This window comes from Solea solea, chromosome 1, assembly GCF_958295425.1.
Source record: "Solea solea chromosome 1, fSolSol10.1, whole genome shotgun sequence".
In the NCBI taxonomy this organism is placed as follows: Eukaryota; Metazoa; Chordata; class Actinopteri; order Pleuronectiformes; family Soleidae; genus Solea; species Solea solea.
In genome coordinates this window covers 9290527-9313110 of record NC_081134.1, presented here as the reverse complement: position 1 = coordinate 9313110, position 22584 = coordinate 9290527, and the positions used below count along the sequence as shown (strand labels likewise).

Below are 22584 nucleotides of genomic sequence, written 5' to 3'. Positions count from 1 at the left end.
TATGTTGGAAGGTGGAATATGTTTATTTCAACTTCCAAACAAGTGTCGCCATTACACGGTTCAACCAGCAGAGGGCACTGACAAGTTTGTTGAACTCCCACTCAAAATCTCTAAAGATCTCACAATTCTTCAACATATTCATGCACTGTTTGTCTGACTCGGCATATTTTAACTTTGGAAACTCCAGTATCAGTCGGGCTCTTTTCTTCACTACTTAAATGATCTGTGGGTGTTAATATGATGTTCCTGATCCAGAAGATAAAGTGCTGCTAATGCACTAAAAAAAACAGTTTTCATCAGTGGAGCATATGTTGTGACAGGAATTACCCATAAACTTGACAGATAATGACCGTTACAGATTTTATCGCCTCAGTTCTAGTGAACAGTTTGTCAATTTTTGGTAATGAGACAAAGTTTAAAAAAAAATTATATATATATATATATATATATATATATATATATATATATATATATATATATATATAAAAAAGCAGTTGCTCATATGCTTCTTCAAATGGAGGATATGACTATATCTTTGACAGAATCTTGTTGATGAAAATGAAATATAAGTGTGTTAATGGTCAGGGCCTGGTTGTTCACTTATTGCTGCTTATTGAATGTTTAAATGTAAACCACATATTGAAAAACAGACCAAAATCCCTTTTTAATTAGTATTTCCTTTTCTTTGTCTAGCAAAGCAAAATGGGTACTTGGCTTGTGACTGAAGGTTTGCCGGTTCGAGTCCCTGCCAGGTCAAGGGCCCCTGAGCAAAGTTGCCAATCTCCATTGCTCATTGTTAATTGGATACTCTAATTTGACCCCAGCCATGTGGGGGTACTCATCCAGTGTACTCCAGTGTCCTCCTTGTGCCAGTTTCAGCCTGGATAAATCGGGAGGGTTGCATCAGGAAGTAAAATAAAAATATGCAGATGATCTGCTGTGATGACCCCTAGAGAGGGAGTCGTGTTGTTGCTGTCCAGGGTGTGCCCCGCATTGTCTTATATCAGCTGGGATTGGCACCAGCCCCCTGCGACCCTCATGTGGAGGATAAAGCGGTAGATGATGGATGGATGGATGTTAAGTTGCAGTAATCAGTGGAGATAACCCCTGAGATAATATCTTTATCTTGAAACAGGCTGTAAGTACAGAGGCATTTAAACGTGTAAAAAATATTTGCAAGGATCGCGACTGACATTGAAGCAGAGTTACGCAGCACGTCTGTTATCTTCCTGCTTCCTGTAGGACAATAACACCAGCTGTCATCACCTGTTGTAATTCTGGATGGACATCCTCTTCTACTTGCTACTGTTCAAGGTTAAACCAACTGGGTAGAACACAGGTCATCTCTCTCTCTCTCTCTCTCTCTCTCTCTCTGTCACACACACACAAAGTCTGTGCACACACGCAAACACTCGACATGTGTCCTTGAAGTGCGACTGTCAAACAGAGACGACTCTTCACTTGTGCACACTCACACTCGCACTGACACAGCAGCAGTGCTAATGTGTAGTTCATCCTCTCCTTGTCACTCTGTGACGCCGTAGACAAATGCTGATGCACTATGGCTGAGTGGTGTTAACAAAAACATGTATCTTCATGTGTTTAAAAAATACAATAATTCAATATGATCAAATGTCTAGAAATCAAATGAGAAAAAAATAGATCGTACTAAATTATTTCATCCCTAATACACATACAGCAAAAGTCATCTGTGGACTATATACTGTACGTACATACTGTTTGAAGTAGCTATTGCATTAGTGGTAAAAGATGTTAGTAGTGATTGAGTAGGTTGTTTTGCTATATTTTTTATATGGACTTTGCATTGGATGTTTACCATGTAAAAGGTTTAAAAGACGATGGAGTATCATAGATAGATGATGGATAGATGCGGTTGAATAATGAACTACCGATGCAAAAATATAAATTGCTTCTAAAATCTATACCTTTTTTTTTAAAATGGCAACTTTCAAAACTAGAACAATTATTACAGAAGCTGTGTAGAATAAATAAGTATGTCTGTCTGTCTGTCTGTCACAGTGTCTGAAACACTTGAACAAACTTGAAAAAAGTTCAATACTCTTACTGAAAGGGATACTTTCCATGAAGCACCTACACATATATATATATATATATATATATCATAATGCATTATTAATAACCTTCATAACAAATTCAAGGTATTACCTCAATAGCTTCTATGCATTAAGTCATATAGATGTCTCGTATATAACAGCAATAAAGAGCCACTCAAGTGGAAATTCACCGTACTCGACACAGAATCCGATCTTTTGATATGATGTTAATTGTTAATATAAAACCAGTGAATTTGAGCAGCATTACAATTCTTTTTACACTTGAACCTCTGAAAATGTCTATGATTTGTTTATTTTCACTGTGATTATTAGATATAATAGTGCATTAAGGAAGATTACACAATCTTTTATATGCATCACCCACATTTTACAGTGCAATAATGTAGGTATACAGTATAATGCATCAAAGGTGTGGGCTCAACAGGAAGTACTATCTTGTCTTTAGGTGAATCCTTAGATGCTTTTTACCATAAGTTTCTCTCTGTGCTTTCCACATTAATCGCGGGCTGCCCTTCAGTTTTCTATAATGGCCTTGTGTTGCATCATACAAGCAATTAACAGGGTTTAATAAATTATACTGCAGTTTCCAGTGCATTAACAACATGAACTCCTTTTTAATGACACATTTTCTATCATGTTTTATCCTACGAGCACCTCCTCAAGCTCATGAGCAGACTCAGTGTGGATGATCAGCCGTGAGTCATTTAGCTCTGCGTCATTGCACAATCAGTGCATTAAGGAGAATTACGCTTCACAATGTTGCAGATGGGAACACGATCAGTGTGAGTGAAGACATCTACCTGTAGTGCGCCGCAGATATGTGACTTATTGTAAGTCGCTTTGGATAAAAGCGTCTGCTAAATGACATGTAATGTAATGATAAGACAACACGAACACGACACACAGTGGACCTAATTAGATTAGTAACTTCAGAGTATAATGGGTTTTTTTACCCACTGAAACCAATTTTGTGGCACTGAAAACTGTCTTTATTTGAGATTGTGGCTGTCAAAACAAGCTTAGACTAAATAAAAAGAGACTTTATGAACACAGCTTACAAAGAGTGCATTCTCTCTTTGTTTCCCAGCACTGGCAACCAAACCAGCAGCTTTTCAACAACTACAGTTCTTTTCTGTGATTGATGTATTTCTGCTCGGGTGGCAGACCTCCATAAATCCTTTGAGCGGGTTTTCTGATGAAGACTACTCGACAATATCAGACTGACACAAGATCTCGTCCTGTGAAGGACTGCTTGCCTGATGAGACATTTTATATGGATATGAAGTATGACCCTGGGTCTGGTGTGATGGGAACAAGAATAATAGGGTCACATAGTGTGACATGACGTCTGTAATGAGATGCAATGCAAACCAGTGCAAAGCAGGATTTATTGTATGTAGACAATGATAATGGGGGAGACGGTGAAAATGGCAACGGCAGCGTCAGCCTCAGGATGGATGTAAAAAGTGACTCGAGGGGAGAGTGGAGAGCTAAATAAAGCCTGACACTTGATCTATAAGATTTAAGATGATCAACTAGAAAGAGTTGAAACGAAATGAGGAAACACTTTAAGTGTAAATCATGGACAGTATATAAATACTGGCTATAGTCTCTGGTTCTTGAAGGTGAAGTCAATGCTTAAAGTTTAAAAACCTGTATTCTCTATTCCACTGGTTAAAAAAAAAAAAGAACTCTGTTTGAATGGGAGGTCTTTGGGGAAATTACCTTACTTGATTTATAATATGAGTAAATATTAGACCAGGCTCACATGTTAATGAATTAAAGTGGTCCCACTGCCTGTGTGCAACCTATTTTTAATGTGAGCCAAGTGCATTCACAGCAAAATAGACAGTGAAATTGATCATCACCACAGTTTAAATGCCTATAGCCAAGTTTCCATTAAAATGCATAACCTTAACAAAATGATCGATTTTGGAATCTGTGTTTCCATCAATTGCAGTGAAATACTGGGAGTTAGCTCACCAAGATAAAAAGAAGGTTGCGCAAAACAAAAGGCGCACCCTGACATGAGTGAAGGGCATCGATAGCTGTTTTCTGTTCTCTAACATTTGGTTGCTGCTTCAGTTTATTCTTGTACTAACGTTTGCCTCTTGCACTAAGTCGAGGGAATACTGTGGTTTCCTCATCGCTCCACACAAAGCTCTTCTCTGCTGTTTTCGCCGTTTTACACACTTCAACAAGCTTTTATTGTGAAATATTGTCAGGATCAATGCATAGCCTTATTCTGAAGATTTACGTCATTTAGTTAGAGTACAGCAGAATATTTGGAATATTTTATAGTCCATTATTGATGGCAATTCTTTTTAGAATTGTGGTAAATAGAGTGTTAATCAAATAAATGAATGCTTATACAAGTTTGCCTTTGACCACGTCCATGCAGAGTCTCAGATGGCATTAACCAGAGACGGGAGATAGCAATGCACTCGTTACATATAGAATAGACTGAGGAAAACATGATCCTCTCTTCTTTCTCTCCAGTCTCCCTCTCTCCTTCAGCTCCATCTCATCGGTAACAATAAACCTCTCTCGCCTTTTCTCTTGCAGAGAAGAAACTTCTCCTACTGCTCTCCATTCTGCCCCTCTTTCACACGTTTATTCCTTTCCTATCCTTCTCCTCTCCAAGGTCACAGTGTTTGGATCTTTCCCGTCTTTCTTTTCGTGGTACATAAGTAACCATCAATGTTGGAGGAAAATGGTTGTTTATGTCTAAACAAGAGACAGAAAAACCGGTGTGTGTTCAGCTTGACGACGGTGTGGGTTTTATCATTATCTGTCTGATTGTTTTTATTTTTGGGGGGAGCTTAAAAGTCTGAGGGGTTGACAAATCAGAAGACCACATAATCCTCTAATCCGTTAATTGAAGTCAATGTAATAGGAAAACGAATAAAACTGTAATTACAAGGCTTTCAAGGCTTCAAACCCAAATGTATGCATGTGCTGGTGTCATCAAATGGTTAAAAATGTCCCACAGCTCAATGATGGGACCTCTTTCTCGCCACTTCTGAACTTTTTCTCTCCCAATCTAATGCCACACCATTGGTGCACTGAAACAAGAACAAATATTGATATAAAAAAAATCCACACACAATCCACACATTTTTGACAGGTAGAAAAACGGATGCAAAGAAGATAAACAAATGCTAAGTCACAAATATGGGAAATCAACCCGGCAAACACACACATCTCTGAATAAAATCAAGAAAGATCAGAAGAAAAACAAACAATTTGTACAAATTTACACACAACCAGACATGTTGAGCTTTGACAAGGGCAAAAAAGCCAATACAGTCAAATCTGGACTGTGCTGGTATTGCTCAAATCTCCATGAGGGACCAAATACATAAAACCACCAAGTTCCAAAACCATTTGCCATCAAATGTTACTCAAATTGTAACTTTTTCTCTTGCCTGTAACTGCTGATGGCGACGCTAACTTGACACTTAATTGCACTGATAAAGTTACAGAGGTCATAATCATTTATTATTACATAAAAATGATAACATAAAAAAAGAGGAAAATATACAGTATGTGCAAGTAGTGAAAACACGGAATCTTCCTATATTAGTCAAGCTACATCCATAATAATGTTTTCATTTAAAAAAATCGCATTTTAAAAGCAAAACTATGTGCTTCCAGACAAAGGTTTCAGCTCCATATCAGCAGTAAACTGATACCACTGGATAGTATACTATACTACAAAGTAAATAGCAGAAAATGAGGAAGGACGTTTCTTCCCTACTCTTACCATGAGTACCCAACATACAGACTCTCCTTTATGCACTTTCTGGATGTCACCTGACTCCCTTTCCAGTTATCCTTTGTTTTCGGAGCACTTCTTATTCTTTGAGTTGTTTTAAGTTAGTGTTTATTCAACTATATATTTCTTTTCAATTATTTTGCAGTGTGCAAAAAAGAGGGTGCAAGCACTGAAGTTTCTATTCTAACAAACAAAATAAACTTGACTGTGACCCTAACATCAGCGTGGTGTATTAAATATGCAGCCTGTATCTAATGATGGAGGCACCTGCACTTTTCAAAACTATTTTCTTTACACAAACAACTGCAATAACGGGGAGTTTGATATGATCATGGTGCTACATCAGAAAAAAAGTAACTTTTTAAGTCCTCACTCAAACCAGAAACTTGACTTCAAAGGAAGGATTAGTAAGAGGCATATCTATACTCTCCTTTTATTCCAAACACGCGAGAAGTTATACTCGACGTCCTTCACAGGGAAGCAAAGTCGCCATTATCCATAACCAATGTGCCTCTGGTGGTGTCCTGTAGCTTCTTCCACAGCATACCACAATGCAACAATGCCAGTTTTTCACACAATCATATTTTAAGACACATTGAAGCAGCCCTTCTAAATAGACTAATGCAAGAATGTTGTTACAATACATGCAGGATTTGTTAGAAAAACCCTTTGTACTAAAAAGGATGTAGCTGCTGTGTAGGAGGACTAATGGCTTCAAACATAGTTCTCCTAAGTCAGTCCCACACAGATTTAGAAGAATGTGGGAAAAAAAAAAAGTTTTGCTCTAAAATCCTCTCTGGGGACTCCATCTTGAGATATTTGGCTAAAGTTAAATGCACATTGGGTGGTGTGAGTCATACTGTATCTTATTGGACACAAGTGTCACACCGTAAGTTGGGCATTGTAGGTAGATCTGGCGAGTAGAGAGGAGTTGGTGGTAATACAAGCCATGGCACTGTTTCTTTTTAAAGCCCTGTAGTCTCTTTTTCATCCTGCATTACTGTAAATCCACTGTTCACTGTCTCCTCTGGGATAAGACAGTCGGTATTATAGGAGAAACAGCAGGAGGAAAGATGAGAAGTGGAACAATAACGAGTACTGGAGGAGGAGGAGGACTGAGGTGAAAAAGAGGAGAAAAGAAAGAGGAGATAGAGTGGAGAAGGACAGAAATAGAGATTAGAGCAGGGGTGTCAAACTCATTCACAAAGTGGGCCCAAATTAAAAACTGTGTCCGAGTCCAGGGCCAGACTAGATCCAATAATTATTATTGGTTTTAATATGAGCTGAGGTCAGGCGTGATGTTAGCGCATTGTAATCTTGAGGCAGCACAAAGCCACTGTGCAGTTGACCAACAAAAATATGGTCTTAAGTCAATGGGACAGTATTTTCATGCTTATTTAAGGGCAACAATCTACATACACTCTGTCTGTGTCACACATGGTATGTGCTTCAGCTCCTCCTCCTTCTCCTCATCAGTTAAATGCAGGTTGAATGTGCAATTTCTTATCCTGTGCAGTCTAATGTTGAGTTGTTGATGGGACAGAGGATCAGTAGATGGTGGAGGTAGAGGGTCCACCGGCCAAGGACCATGTATTCATCAGCGCTGGGGACGCAGCCACCGTCTGTGTGTAAAATTGCAAACACACACGGGCACATCCTGCCAGTACTGTCTCTTCCTCACTGTGTCTCTTCCTCACAAGTGTATATCTCTTCTTAAATGTAAAACAACAATTATTTGTATCACAGCTGTGACGCTGCGCTCTTGTCTCAACACATTCTGGAGCTTGTTCCTAACTTCAAACCTGCCTTTGGCATTATTTTCCTTTAAGTTCCTCGAACCTTTCATTATAAACACTGACATTCAGCTATGATTTTGTTTATTTTTTTTTATATTCTGCTCGCGCACCTTCACCTCGCAAATCCATCTTCTCAGCAGATGACTCTTCAGTTTCCTGCATTTGCCATAATGTGCCAGGCATGGGCACCTCGCCTTGAAGGGAATGACAGGCAAAACTCCGATTGGCTTAATTGATGTTACACACACACACACCTATGAATAATTCACATAAATACAACCTCCTTGCGCATTGCACCGCACTTTGCACTGAGACTATGCAACCTTGTAAAAAGCTAAATTGGAGAAGGACACACCCTAATGCGCCTTTCATCTCGCAGGCCGGATGTGGCCCGGCGGGCCTTGAGTTTGACACGTGTGGATTAGAGGGAATGAAGCAAAGACAGGACAAGGAGAGAGTACAGCCGGCCTGTCTGACCATCAGATATCCTTGACTGTTATGAACTGAAGGCGGGTAGACTTTGCTCATAAAAATGTCAACATTAGAGGAAAACAGGCGGGCATAATTTACGCAGCCCAAGCATCAATTAATATTCCTGCTTACATCCAGTTTTGCAAACACACCCACAAATACCCTTCATCCCTGTGCGTAATCTACAGAAAAACTGCTGATGTTAATTCACTGAGGTATTTTTGTCAGTGAAATGTGTGATCTAGGTTAAATCCTGGCATGTGTCTGGACCGTGTGCAAAATTAAGAGTGTAGAATATATGAAAACAAAACACCAGGTAACATGTACATGGTGTCAACTTTCAGCGCTTTATCTTTGCACTTGAGCTGCGTCGCACTCTTTGAACAGACTTTGTACCAGAGAGCCAGTGGATATAGGGATAAAGTCTGTTTAAGGTCCAGTACCGCTGAGTCAGATACGTTCAGCTGCTCCAAGTAATGTGGAGAGCAGTCCAGATTTGCAGCGAATGCGTGAGAGCAGCTTTCATCTATTACACAGTGCACATCATCCATCTGCTGCTCCACCTCCCTGCAACTCCCTGAACACAACAGACATAGAGAGAGCTGAGCTTCTTGCTACCAGGCAAAGCAGCTTGATGGACACGCTGTTGCTGTAGCAATGACTTTTTCAGTCTTTTTCAGTTTCGAAATGACTCTTGAACTTGCTAGGTCTAAATTATAACAGTTTGAATTACACACTTCTCAGTGTTTCTAGCCATTCACCAAACTCACGTAGTGTAAAGTGGGAATAAAAGAGGCACCATTTTCTCCATTACGAATCAGAGGCCCATCAAAATGCCATTAAAGGCAGTGGTTCTCAAACTTTTTCTGGTGGGCCCCCCTTTGGAGGAAGAAATTTCCTGGGCCCCCCGCAACTCTCACGAAATTGTAACACTGTGTCAAGTATGACATTTATTGAATCCATATTAGTACAACCGTTTCACTTCTCTTTCAATAATTTGTTGTGCAAATAACATTTTTTTGTTTTAGCAATACAAATGATGTCCCCTGCCAATGTTTTGAGACACAACACACGGAGAGGTCTTTCTTCATCTCCTACCACATTCGCCATGAATCTAAGACTGCGATATGCGTCGTCGCATTTTCTCGTCTTGGGTTTTGGTCGTCGTGAATCATTGTTCCGTTCGGCTGATGTTGGCTTGTTGTTAGTTTCCGAAACATTGCACAGTTTTCTTTTTGCCCCTTCTCTATTATCCAAACCTTGTTGCCAGTGTAGATTTTGTTTCACTAAAATGAGTCGTGTTGTCAGTGACACAGCACTCAGCTGACCAATGGTGTAACCTGATCGCAAAACTCAACTCCAGAATGTCAAGTTACATTACATCACATGTCATTTAGCAGACGCTTTTATCCAAAGCGACTTACAAGGGAATTGAGTACAACCTGCCAGGGGTGGAGTTGAACTTGTGACCATGAAGTCTTTGGCACACAGGGTACTGGTCTTAACCACTGAGCCACGCCACCCCTAATGTTTGTTCAAGTGTCCAGAATGACCACTTCACACAAACATTCAGTTTGACAGAGGATAAGTGTAAATGGTTAAATTAAAGAAAACGTGACGGCTTTAAGCTGAAATCGATTATTTCATATGAACAAAACTAATCTATTAAGTATTTGTATTTATTTGCAATGACAGTATAGCAGTTCAGCCCTGTCACTCATGTGTGTATTCAGTACATTTAAATGATGGAAATGTGTTTACATGCAAACATTATCTTTTTCGACAGTGGTAGTGCAGATAACAGAAAAGTGATAGCGAAGAAGGAAACAAAAATGACAGGGAAAAAACACATCATATCTGCATGTGAGACCATCATGCAAAGATGTGAAGAGAAAAGTCTAATAAGCCAAGGCTGCCTAATTATATGGAAAAAAAAAACCTTTGTGACACACGCAGACAGACGGGCTGATGTTTTAGAAAAGATCAGAGAGTAAAGATCAAAACAACAACAAAAAGGAAACTTTGCCTGTGCGCCTGCAGCTTCTCTGGATTGTGTGTAAACCGAAGTTGAGAACGCCGCATATGCCTTGACATATGAGCTTGCGCACGTGCACACACAGCAGGAGGGCTTTACTGATGGAGAAACACTGAGGTAAATACGGCCGATCCTTTGGCTTAACTAGTCAGGTCATAGTGTATGAGAGAGAGAGAGAGAGAGAGAGGCAGAGACAGAACGGTGTAACTTGACACTGCAGTGTAACACTCCACCTGCCTGGTTTTAAATTAGATATCAGCTAATTTACAGAATGAGGTAAAATATCACCACTTTAGAAGAGCTGCATTTATATTGTGCTTTTCTAGTCTAAATGGCTACCCAAAGCTTTACACTACACTTCTGCCTTTCACCCATTAACACCCATATTCATTAATAATATGATTAAACTATATGAATTCATTTCCCAATCATTTGTGCGCAAAATAAATGGAAGGGAAATTAGAAAAATGACAAGATTGTGATTCATTTCCAGTGGAACATGTGCTTGTTTTGGGATGGCTTGAATTCACTTCTTCCATTCAGCTCACTCCCATTACCGTGTTCTACTTTTCATTACTTCAGTGATTATTGAGGACATTGAACACATACTTATATCAATTATTATATTGAACTATTGAGACTTCTGCAGTGTGGAGACCGGCTGAGGAGAGGCAAGAGTGTCGCTATATCAATACCACATATTGGATAACAAAACAGCTGCCATTGCTCACAAGGAAAATACTAAAGCAGGAAGTGACGGGAGACGGAGAGTTGGTGGAGGACAGATGACAAGTAGATGGGAGGGCAGAAAAGAAGAGGTGTGGCAGAAGACAAGTGAGAGAGCGGCTTGATAAAGTGGAGGACATGTTGCAGGAGAACAGGGTTTGGGTCTTCTCTCTTCATATGTATCAAAGACTGGAGGAGGAATGGAGCCGCAGAGAGCGGCAGCTGAGAGCTCAGCTGGAGGCAGAGACTGACTTTGGAAGTGTGACAAGGAAACAAAAGACAGCGGAGGCGAAGATTAACATGGAACCAGAGAAAGAGCAGAGGTTGGAGACAGAAGGAAAGGAGGGGAGAGGTAGCCTGAGGAAAGAGCAAGCGAATGAGGAGGAATGTGTGAGCTAAAGAGAGAGGGGAAGATAAAAAGGAGAGAGGGAAGGTGGAGCCTAAGAGACAGCTGCGAGGGGGATTGGGAGGATACAGGCTGTGAGAGTGGAGTAATAATGGAGGAGAGCACTGGAGTGAAAACTCAAATGATGGCTCAATGTTGGCCAAATAGGCGTCAAAGATTGGCCCTTAGTCCAATTAGAAGACATTCCTAAAGTGAAAGTGACAACATTCATTTATTTTAGCTCCGTTGCAACACTGAAAACAGTTTTCTGGCAAAAATGAACCTTAGAACATCTATGGATACTCAGCATGAAAGTGTGTGCAGCTGGTTTGATGATGGACTTTATTGATCCCAAAAACTGGGATGTTGTCTAAAGGCATAATATGTGATTATGTATATACTGTAAACATAAAGCTGTAGCTGCCAGTTAGCTTAATTTAGCTGAGATCAGTGCAAACAGTTAGCTATCTTAGGTCTTCCCGATGTAAAAATAATAATAATAATGTAATCTATGTCATATGCTACCAATATTTTAAAGAACAAATAAATAATCAAATGTTTTGCTTCATGCCTTGTGGTTTGAATTGTGACTCTTCTGCTCTGTGGTGCATCTGTTGTTGCTATAATTGCTATTAAAAAAAACTATCATTAGTGTGAAACACTGTGTGATGCCAGACCTCCGCTTCATTTCTCATTATGTTACGTATGTTACCAAACACTGGGGATGCTTATGACATGTGAGACAATGCACCATTCTCCCATAGTTGAGTAATTAAATCTAATATTCTTTCTCGGGGAACGGACAAATAGGAATCAGCTTTCTAAATGTGTAAAGTGAGACAATGACTGACACTGCACGCAGGTTTTTATAGCGGAGGGACATGTGGTCCACCAACCATTTCATTACATCGGAGCAAATTGTCAATTGGCTTCAGGGGAATTGCTGTCTCTCTCAGCTGACACAGACAGTTAATCCTTATTTCTGGCTCACAGTCATGATGCCATGCAAGGTCGTTCATGTTGTAACTGGTGAGGTCAGTCTCAGACTGGGACACTGGACAGAGGCAAAAAAGCCTGTTTCAAATGCACAAATCTCTTGATCCCTATTGCTAGAAAAGATATCATTCTTTCAACTTTAACCATAACTATACAAATAAGAGTTACTTGATGCTCTAAGCTTGCGTGTCAGTGATTTGTCACCTTTTTGGAGTGACTATAAGTGTCCAGCACAGTATTTATTTGTCCGATACAGCAGCATCGGAGCATGGAGAACAAAGTAGGCAAGCATTACACAGCATCACACTAGTCCAGACTAGTGTTTGCTGTAATTTGATGTGTAAAGGCACAGTGACACTAATTTGCTTCAGAAGGCCCTCTGTACATGTCTATACCTGAGCCTCTATGAAATACTGTATGTTTAAATAGCTCGACTGCAACCAAACACTACACCAGATGCTTTCAACTTTTACTTCCTCCAATGTTTATCCTGCAGCGGCGCTCAGCGAAAAGTTGTTTATAATCAAATCCTATGCGTGAAGGTTGTTGTGGAGCTGAATTCATCTGCACACTTGAACCAGTAAATGCTTAAGACTCTGAAAAACAAATGTTGGCTGCGTTTTTTCACACTAACACAAAAAGTTACAGTTAATCAAAGGATTGAGGTCTGAGGGCGAAATGTGCAAGGTATGATGAGATTAAAGGCCTGGTCATACTTAATTCATTCCACAGAGAGGTGCTTCCCCTTTTCCACATGTGCATACAAGCCTGCAGTTCCGTTCATATTCAAACGAGGGTCTAGCATTCCACTCATTCATCTCATAATCTGTTCCGGTAGCTGCAATTTCTCACCAGGGAAATCATCTTCATTTGTGCTTTCTTATATTGTTTGGGCGCCGAGATGTACTGTACATGTGTGGATACATGGTAGACTTCTTCATACAACCCCAAGCAAGTTTCCATGGTTACCGTTTTCTTCGTTGTCTCTTTGGACCAAAAGAGGAGTGTGCCACAAAACATGACGGGAAAGGGTGTTGTCGAGCGGACCTTTACACACATGCGGATGTGAAAAGTATGACGCGACCCTTAAGTGATGTCACTTTGCATTGTGGGTTATGTAGGTGTTAAGAACACTAATGAATCGTTTGCTTCACTGATCAAGATAAAAATGAGAAATTACCTGAGGATGTTTGGTAACTTTTTAAACCAAGTAACAACGTTGAGAAAATATTACACTCTAAAAGTAACACCATTATCGCCAATGTTAAAATACATTGGTGTAAAATCATTTGCTCTCTCATCATCCTCCTCTTCCTCACACGTCAGACACTGGTGTAATAAAATTGGATGAAGAGGGAGCGAGAAACTACTTCTACTCACTCCAGTCAAAATTCCTCTGCTCCACCCTGATCACATACCCTGGTATAACAGTATTTCTGATTTAAGTACCAACAGAGGAAGCTGGTGGTCACGGACCACAGTTTGAGAAACATGGTATTCCACAACACTGCACAATTTAATGCTATCTAGGCCAGCTGAATGTGACCCACATGTCTTATTAGTCTTGTTAGATAAAGAGAACTAGTGAAGTGTGAAAGTGTAGGGAATATCCATCTTGCATTATAGTGGATTTCCCCTTCCAACGTCAAACTAAGCGTGTATGAAATAAGCGAATCAAGAGGTTCCTTTCATCTCATCTGGCAATACAACACGGCGAGACGTCTACATGCTGTTGCTATGAGACAACTGACAAACAATCTGATCTACTGAATTCTTAAGATAAAGACGATATATTTCAAACGTTGTGCCCTTAAAAAAAACAAAAAAACACTGTCTTGCTTTAAACTAGCAACACACACACTCACCACCATGATTCCACTGGACAATGAAACCCTTGAGGGGGGAAGTTAGCAGGCACTGTGCTGATTCATTTTAACAAAGAAAATAATTATTTGTAATTAACGTTTCACAGCAAAGTGTTTCCAAATGTTTGCAGCCGAAAAGGAGAGCATGAACATGTTAAACACATGATACAGTGTACTGTATTTCTAATTAACTTTTTTATGTTGCATGCTTGTTTCCAGGAAATGCAGCGTTATCACAAGACGCTCGTCACAATAACTGAGGAGCATGACTGTGCGTGACTCTGTGACCCAGTGAACCACATACTGTACGTGGCCAACTTCAACTCAAACAAGGTATGTAATGTATGTGACCTAGTTTGCACACAAGGGACAAACCAAACAACGTCAGGGAAACAAAGTACAGCTGAAACAATTCATTGATTATTAACCGATTACTAAATGAATCGACAACTATTTTGATAATCGATTCATCGGTTTGAAACTTTTTTCATGATTAAAACAAGATTTGCGATTGTTTAAGCTTCTTAAATGTGAATATTTTCTTCATTTTCGTTTTATTGACAAAACGACATTGACAGATGAATCGGTTATGAAAATAATCGTTGCAGCTCTAAAACAAAGTCAAGTACGTTGCGTTGGATGGTGAGATTGATCTCAGTATCTACAACAATGTACAATCAGTCACATTATTCCTTGTTTTAGTTTTCTGACACATTGAATTGCTTTTTATTCATTTGTACAGCATGTTTGGGTATGGTACATACTAAGGATACCTATTATCACAAACGAGAGTATGTACCGATATTAGTCCGACACAGTCCTTTTAAACTATGAATATAGGACTTTTGGATTGTATCGGATTTTACATTTCTATCTGTCCGATATGCGATCCAGTGATTACGGAGTATCGTATCGGCTCATCCCTTTATACTGTAGTATAGTTTGCATTAGTAATGCAGAAGAAAACGCACAACACACAAAGTCTGTGTTTGGGTCATGTAATGGACAATGCACTGACTTTGGTGGATGATTGCATATTACATTACATTACATGTCATTTAGCAGATGCTTTTATCCAAAGCGACTTACAATAAGTGCATTTAAACATTTGGGTACAAATAAGAGCTAGAAGTAAGAGAGAGCTTCAAGTAAGCCAAACTATGAAGTGCTAGTCATAAGTGCGATGTATAAGTTTTTTTTGTTTTTTTTTTCCCATCGTCGTCTTAGTCAAGGTAGAGTCGGAAGGAATGTGTTTTTAGTCGGCGGCGGAAGATGTGGAGGCTTTCCGCTGTCCATATTCAAATAACATAATTAAAAGGAATACTGTCGAAAAAGGCTTCGCGAGGGGTCACGGTAACACATTTCTGCCACGTCTCCCTTTTCTCATTCACCTTCCTTTCCTTTACACTCATTGACACGTCATTCTTTATTTCACATAAATAATAACTGAGGTGACACAACTGCAATGCAGCGACACACAGTTCTCTGTCTATAATGATTTACTGCAAGGTGACTTCTCCTCGATGCCCTTACTGCACAATAGTCATTCATCATACACATACACACACACACACAAACCAATTTAAAGCACAGTGATAAGATTCTATCACAATCAGTTCCTGAAAACAAGTGACTATAAACGTGAATGCAAAGTGAGTGATGAAGTGGAGAGTAGAGAATGAAATCAGATTTATCGGCCATTTATATACCATGATAAAATGTCAAAACAAAGTCTAAACCAAACCTTAAAGGGCCATTGTGTAAAAAAAATGTGTTTAATCTAATGGTGAGACTGAGGAGTACAACAAACGGAGTCCTCTGTCATTTGGCCCTTGCTATATGTACAAATAAAAGGCTTATTCTAAGGCTAAAATTCCCAAACAGTATTTATTTTATAGGGATTACACATTTAAAGAAATAAACCAGTGGGTATTTTATTCAATTGCTTCTGATAAAACCCTCCTAAATGCTACACACTGGACCTTTAAATAACTTTAAATAGCAGTAGTCAGTGTGTGTGACTGAGGACATGGCAGCAGTGTGGGATCATACTGGAGAGAAGCAGTAGCTGCCTGGGCGCAGAGCCCAGCAGGGAGAGAGAGGGGGCGATGGGGCAATGTTATTTCAACAGATAAATGGAGATAAAGGTTAAGCCCAGCCTAATATGTTTTCTTTTTAAAATGATCTCTGTCCAGACTAGTGTTTTAACTCGATATCAGAGATAATCTCTGTGCATCACGCGTCATGTGACCACTCATGCACATCACTCATGTGCACATTGGTATCTAAAAAGAAAAAGTCTACTCTGTGGATAAGCGTTATTATGTGAAACGTGTAAATACATCCTCAGTACTTTGAAGGTTTTTCTATTAGTCTTAATCACCAGTGGGTAGATTGTAAAAATGAGCTTAATGCATTGTGCAGGATCAACCTCACTGTAGCCTTCATCCATGTGCCATCGCATATTCATTAATGTGTTACAAGACAAAATCTTTTTTTAGATTTTTTAAAAATTAACAGAGCATTTATTTCTCGAAAACGATTAAGTGACTAATAAGGGATTCCATCACGGCTCTAAGATATCCATTGAGACTTTGACCTTTGGCCACAACTAACTTTCCAGGTTGTGGGGTTAAGGCAACACACAGTATGTCACAATTTTTGAAAGTTTGCACTTTAAAACAGTTACTCACACTTCACCTATTGTGAAAGACATGATAAAAGTGTCTTGCCCTGAAAGACACTCAACATTGCTTTCTTTCCTCATTCTGTTTGGAAAGAACAAAACAGTCCCATCTTAACAAACATAGGTAAATGTGACAAGAGAGCAGATTTAGAGTCTCCCAAGTCGAGATGTGCAAAACAGTTGTCAGATTATTTCCTGTGAAATCAAAACTAAAAAGACAATGACAACAAAAAGCACAATGCTTCTCCCACAGAGCTTTGCGGCACTCTGATGTAACCTGATTTTAGAAATGTCACATTTATCTAATTCTTTGTAACTGATGTGGTAAAGCCCCAGTTTCTTGGCCAATGAGTACATGTAAGCTGGGTTTCTAATCAGTTTCCTTCCATGTGTGCATCATAAAAGCTAAAAAGAAATGCTATGGCAACAATCCAGCGAGACGGCATCTTGTGTCACTATTCACTACCTACATCCAGGATTTGCCCATAATATCGAAGGTGGGAAACATGTTGCTAGATCTTTCAACTTTCCATCATAAAAACTGTTCAGCAAAGGTTTTTCGAGGACATTAAAAAAAAGGCCATTGCATCATTGCGCCGCCCTGTGTTGCAAGGGACAGAATTCCTGAATGCATATGCAAAAAAAAAAAACCCTGAGTGAAGTTGTGTGAAGTGTTGTTATGGAAACGGTGCTACATGTCTTTAGCAGGAACAGATGGATGCAATTCAGTTGCGAGTTCACAGACAGACTTGAGTTTCCTTTCCCTTTGTGTGTCGAACAGCATTCAGGAAACAGAAAGTGAGTGGCTGACGGTAATTGAATGGATTGTTGTGCAGTGACAGTGTTCATTAACAAAATCTGAAAATCCACTCTGAGACACAAAATAACTGAGCAGATGAAAAAAAACAAAACAGTTCAATAAATTGCTCTTATTCACAGTGGAATGTGGAGAGACAGCTGAGAGACTTTTCAATACAACTGAATCCATGAGCAGACACAAAGGACTCCAGCCTGAGGGTAAATTGCAAATATCAGGAGGCCGAATTGAACAGTTGATTAGAGACCAGTGTTACAGCTCCCTGAACAAAGAGTGAGGGAGGTAAAGATTGAGGAGGATTACCTCGCGTTCATTCATTACTGCTCTCATTCATTACAGGAGAGAGAACGTTTGGATCTGCCCACTCATAATACTGAACCTGTGTGCGGTGTGGATTTGATCAATGAAAACAATGACTTTCTGAATCACTGGTCATCAAACACCTCTGTATTAAAAGGATTTTTCTTTTAAAATTTCTTACGTGTGTACAGTGAAAAACACAACTCGTTCTATTAGTTTCTCCCTCATCTTTATAAAACCCCTTCTTCCAAAATATACCACTAGGCTGACAATTAGAGTCTATTGTGTAAAATGTGGGATTTTATGGTAATGACACTTGATCTTTCAAAATTGATTGCTCACTTAATTCATCTCCATTGGCTACTGTCATGATGGCTGCAAAGCAATCATCAAACTTACTTTTCAGTGGAAAACAACCTCTTTCAAATAAGTCGCCAAAAGAACGTCCTTCATGTACAAATGACAAAGCGTGAATGTCCAAATCATTAAATTGAATATTTTCCCACTGTATGTATAAGACACAGAGATTCAACAGATGAGGAGAAATGGATCAGCCACACGGGGAAAAATCAGGTGCACAGGGTCAAATCAGTTTTATATTAAACAAATAGAACTAATAACAAGGCCTTTAACACACATAATGCACAGGCTGCAGTACGGTAGTGATAAAGTCAATTGTAAAATAAAAGGTGTGTGACAACTTCCAGGAGAGCACTAGAATGGAGCATTTTGACTTAAGTTCAGTTTTATCCAATTATCCATGTCATTTGAGTGTCAGTGTAACTATAAAATATGTAATATACAAATAAATGGGTCTGTGGACTCTTCCTGAAGTTTTAGTTATTTATCAGACAACAAAAGGATTTGGTGTACAAATATCTTCTACGACAGCTGGTAACTAAGCTCGCAGTCCTGGCACCAAAAGGCAGCAGCAGACGAGCAGACAGCAGATTTGGTGTCACACGTGGACGAGGACAGTTAAAGCAGGTTTGGCAAAGAGAAACAAAAGCATACTGTGTGCTCAACACAAGAAGCCCGTGTCATGAGGTGTATTTGTGCAGAAAACAACAGAGAAGACGAGGAAAGATGAGAAGACTGTAATGGACGATAAAACACTAAAAAGGCTATAATGCAACATCACGGGTGTCGACTCGCATAAAACACCAAAGAACATATTTATATTTTTCAAATTAATATAAAAAAAAAACTCTCACAGAAATAAAGAGACATGTGTGTTTGGTTGGTTTTGCTTGTTATGTAGGTATGAAGACAACCAACTGAAAATATCACTGTAACACGTTATAGAACATTTGTTTCTAAAAATGGTAGTAAAGTGTAAAGACGTCAATACAAGAAACCAGGACAAGAGGCTGCAGTTCATCAGTGACGGAAATAACACACTCCTAAATATAATGTACTGCATATTGTGTTGTATAAAACCCCCACATCCAGCTGTTAATATCTGCAAGGCATTGACTTGAAGGTGTTGGCAGTTCAGGTTGCTATAGAGACAGTTATATATGTGTGAATCACTATTGTCACAGCCCCGCTGGTTTCCTGGATTAGATGTAAATGAAATCGGTAGTTGCAGTAAATGAAAGAAGATTAATGTCAAATACTTGTGTTCGTGCCCCTTAGTGAGGGCAGCTGCATGTAGTTTTGACTTCTGGGTGCTTGTGAAAGGTGGAACGGATCAATACGAGCACATTGGTGGAATAAAAGAGTAGAAAATGACAGATAGAACAATGGAGGCAGGACAGACCAAACAACAGTGTCTGCAACTTAGTGACGTTACAGACCCGCAGCTACTTTTCTTCAAAAAAGCAACTAGCGACAAATCTAGCGAGTCAGGACTTCCTGGCATAATCCTAACTTATTTCCGAGAAGTGAGCTTCATCTAACTGTATTTACTGCGGGCAGTGAGTCGGTCTGACTGTAGACACAGAGAGGGAGGGAGGGAGGGAGAGAGAAACACTGTGACCACACAGACGACACAGAGTCACAGAGCTGCGTGTGCAGGAGGCTACAACAGTAATTCATAACCCAGCACAGTTTCCTTCACCTTCTTCAGCACCCAGTTTCACTTCTGCCTCACTCTTGTCTGAATAGCCTTCCTCTCTCTCTCTCACTTCTCCATCACCTGCTTAAAACATGGTGTGCTAATTCCAGTCAATAGTGAGCAAAGGAAGATGGGAATGTGGATGTGAACGGCCATAAGAACTTTTTCCTCCTCAGTGGAACGAGGAAACGCCTTGCTTGTGGCTGAAATTTACAGAAGCCACCATAGCATCCCTATGTCTGTTCATTTGAAAAATATGTGTGTTCTAGGAAATCTAGGTTATGTAGTGTAAGAAAACCACAGCATACAGTATACCTCTGTCATTGTGTGTCAGGCCAGTTATTAGCAGCTCCTTGCCAGAGCCCACACACTGTACAACTGTCCAACACTTCAGGGGAACAAACAAGAAAGAAAAAGCTGCCCAAAGAGAGACCACCGTGCACATGTGACAGTGGAGACCAGAGGGAGACAAATCAGGGAAGCATGAAAAGCAGAGTGGAGGCCATTAAGCCTGAGGCCAGCAGCTAAGTTAAGCTTGAGTAATAACCCACCAACCCACATACCACACAGCCAGCATTTGGTGTCAAGCTCAAGCATACAAACTTGACTGATCAACTGACCTGTGAGGACGCTATTGTAATCAAAACATCGTCTCACATACCATAAGTGACATCTAAACATCCATTCATCCATCCATTTTCTACCGCTTATCTGCGGTCGGGTCGCGGGGGCGTAGCAGCCAGAGCAGAGAAGCCCAGACTTCCCCTGACAATTTTGCCAGTAGAAAGCAGCAACAGAGGTGTTTTAATCTTGCAGAGTCTCAACGGAAAATTATCTGCGTGACTTACTGTCACTATCATGTCAAAACTGACAAAAGTCTGTCTGTCTAGAATAAAAACTATGATAATTGGAAGAGAAATGGAAAACCCCCCCAGAAAAGCTCAACATTGTTATGCACTTGACTCTCATAGAAATTGTATGTCTCAAAATGTGTGTGCGCGGAACGTCTTTACCGTCGAACATATTGAGATACAGTATATATAATATAATATGTTCTGGACGTGGCCTGCTTCAAACGTTCACAACAGCAGGAGAACGTCCAGAATATTCAGGTGCTGGGTGGGACGCTCACCCATTCTCTCGCTAATCAAGCATGGCTTTTCTTAAAATGGCAATTCAGTGTTTTATTTTCTGTCACGATATGTTTATGTAGTAGGTTTCATGGATTTCATCATTGGTGATGGAGGACACCATTCCCACCCTGGGGTCACAGTCACTCCCAGTGTGTGACTTTAACAACAGACTACACCAGCTGCTTCTCAGTTGTGTAAACCTAAACTTGCTGTTACCAAGTCAATAACAAAAATCAGCACGTTACCTGCACTTAACTGCACAGCTACGAGTGTATGTGCTCTACAGGCACAGTTAAAATGACTGTGACATTAGAATGACCCACCATAGGGAAGTTAACTAAAGCGTGTTGCCTCAGGGTGCCAAGGCTCTCATGAAAACAAGCCAGTCATGAATGGATCTCAGTGTTACATAGCTTTGGTGAATGGCTGTCTGCATGCAGCAGCAGCAGCAGAAGCAGGGGCAGCTGGTTTCAGTCAGATGTGGAGTGTATAAGCCCATGTGATGCAGACTAAACAGTAGGGCAGAGGCAGGGAGGTCAGAGTATCAAGGCGGCTTACAGGAGAAAAAAACTGGGTCACTTCTCGCTGACATGAATGCTGGAATGAGCCGTGCAGTTGCCATTCTAACTATGAAATATGGATTATTCTGTTCCAGTAAAATCTCAGTGTCGGTAGTTAGTGAGTGTTTGCATTCTGCAAATGCCACGTTCCTTTCAGCTAATTTCAAGTATTTGTCATTGTTCACAGTGTATTTCAAACATTACGATGTGAATGAAGGTGCGGCGATGTGGGTGTGTTTCAGTGCGGTGTTGAAATTCTGAAATATTGCCATGCTGAGTCAGCCAGATGGGTTAGGCTAACCTCTTGTCCCTCAAACCCCGATCTCTTGCTGCCTTTGTTTTCCAGCTTCATCCCTTCTCGTCGAGGTACCGTCCATTTGTTGACAAGCATGTCTTCAGACCAGGCACAGCAGCCTATGTTTTAGAATTCCTTACAAATATGACTACATTGTTTTATTTTTTCTATATATTAGAAACAAAAACTAACCCTGAAAAACCAAGAAAAGAACAATAGTGCTTTAGTTTACGTAGCTTGCGTTTTAAACCCGGCTTATATGACCTATTGGTCATTGTGTGCACATTGTTTGAATCACTTGATTTATGAATGAGAGGGACAAGAGGACGAGATGACTTCAATTACACCACCTGACACACCGCAAGCTCAAACACTCTACTATTACACTGACTCGTCCAACAGTAACAGAACCAGGTCACTCTCAGTCGAGTGTCCCTCTGCTAGCAGCGGAGAGCAAGCAAACACCAGCGAATGAAAACCAGGCCAACATTCTCCCTTGTCCAGCCTCTTTATTCTATCACTCTGCTTAAACCACTTCAGTTTTTGTGCTGCCTCTGCCATGACATCCTCTCAGTGAATGGTTCCA

The 22584-nt window shown here is 40.0% G+C and overlaps 1 protein-coding gene across 2 annotated transcripts in view; it reads right to left on the bottom strand.

Annotated features, from left to right (window-relative positions):
* Window positions 1–22584, bottom strand: part of LOC131466621 (SPRY domain-containing SOCS box protein 4-like) — a 59545-nt gene that overhangs the window by 3560 nt on the left and 33401 nt on the right. The window lies entirely within an intron of this gene.